Genomic DNA, 2,184 nt, shown 5'->3' on the forward strand with positions numbered 1-2,184 from the left:
TACTAATCTTGTGCATACAGATGAGATTATTTTCTGTGCACCCAGTCTAATTCAGGGGGGAAAAAGAAAAAAAACGTAATACGTCTCAATTAGAAAATTGTCAAAATACATAGGATACATTCCAAGGATCTGAGTACTGGTAGTGAAAGGAAATTATTTGATTTGAAGCAAAACCAAGGGCACAGTAAAGGCAGGAAGGCCAAAGTATAAACTCAAACTTGAAGCAGAGTAGCAAAACTTAGCTTGACCTGAGACGCACAAGGGAACTGTCAACAAGGTTGTAAAACAGGTGAACTTGAAAATTGGAAACTATGATTGGTGAGTAATTAGTAGATACTGACCATGTGTGCAACATGTGTGGAAGTTGTGCAAAAAGTAAGAAAACAATATATATCCACATCATATTCCCCCAAAAAAGGTCCCTATTGCCTTGCACAAAAGGTAAATGTCTATTTTTTAATGCAGTGATTTATTAGAATTTCTGTGAGGACAGATCAATGAGTCATCTCAACAAGATACTTGAGTCAGCGTCAAATCCATCACATAGAATCTTTTTAACAATGTTTGAGTGCATTCGCACAGCAGATATTTTTAAGAGCCACATTCAACTCAAGGTAAAACAGAACTTGATCATCAAAGACAGGGGAGCTATAATCTGAATAGAGAAAGTGAAGAACACTCCGTTTTTCCAGACATATATAATGTTGCACTTAGTTGTATGAATGAAATATGACAAAAATAATTGAGTTTAACAAATGGCAAATGTACAACCTCTTTCCCTGGATCCTCTCCACAGAGTTAAACAACCACAGCATGAGGCAGATGTGAATTTTGGCTTTAAAACACAAAAAATGGTTGTTCACAAACCTGCCTTACCCATCCAGGAAAATTAGACCTGGGCTATGATTCCATTTATGCAATGCATAGCAGTTCTGACAGAGTATGCTGGTTTATTTCAAAGCAAAAGGTAAAGTAAAGCTTACAACAGTCAGTCAACCATTCTGACATGAAACTATTACAAGAAAGCCTGCTCAAAATGGCTTTTTTATGTTTTGATGGTAAGTATGTGTATACAGGATATGTTAGAGTTTAATGATTCAATATCCACAAAGATGTGTCTCTCACTAACTGGAATATAACAAAACATGGAGAAGATTCACTAAAAATCTAAATCCATATGCTCTTCAAGCTGAATGCTTTTTGAGTAATATTGTTGCCCAGCATCAATCAAAAGTTGCAATACTTCGTAAAACTTTCAGTCGTTGTTGGAGCTAGACAACATTTCAGATTATTAGACAATTATGTTGCCTCCTATGAGCACTTTGACTATCAATCCAACTAATAGTTTATGTCATGCGGACTATTTTCCTTCAGATTAAAACAGCTTAATCATTTGAACTAATTTCCAGCGGTGCAATTTTCTGTGACTAAATATATTTATTAACTTGCCTAAAAATATGAAAATAGATACATTTCCAACCTTTTCTTTTTAAAATAACAGAGCTAGTGAAAGTACGTAATATAGTATGAAAATTGACTGACAGAAAATATCATCTCCATCACTGGTGCCAATTTCAAACGCACCTCCAGGCGGTTGTAATTGAGAACCTAATTTTCTCCACAGATTTGTTTCCTGTATACAGACAGAATTGCACTGCAAAAGCTTAGCTTATCGAGAACCAGTCCATCTACTGATGGTGATTCATTTTATGGACATTTACTTTAGCATAACACTGATGATTTAAAAAAAAATCTCTTTTCACCCTAAAACCCACTAATTAACACATTTATGTGAAGCATATTTTACTCTGAACCATTTCTTAACATGGGCACAGCGACTTCTTATGCCCTTCGGGCGTTGCTTGGCAACCTCATAAGATGACAAGACATTTTATCCCCAACACATTAGCTTTTTTCCATCCACTTTGTTATCACTGTTAAAGCTTATTTCTGTTCACTTTTTCCAAAGGTGACTTGTCAAACATGAGACTAACTTAAATATAATTTCCTAAGATTAAAATAAATCTATAGAGGCTACCTTCTTATCTTCTTTGTGGGATGAAGAGGACAGATTTTCAAGAGAAAACTGTTGAGGGCAGCAGTGATTAAAATCTTAGAGGGGACACGAAGGGGTGGGACGGTGTTTCTGCAAGAGCAAGCAATGGTACTAAAAGAAAAAAAACT

This window comes from Nematolebias whitei, chromosome 1 (genome assembly GCF_014905685.2).
Source record: "Nematolebias whitei isolate Nwh7 chromosome 1, NemWhi1, whole genome shotgun sequence".
Classification (NCBI taxonomy): Eukaryota; Metazoa; Chordata; class Actinopteri; order Cyprinodontiformes; family Rivulidae; genus Nematolebias; species Nematolebias whitei.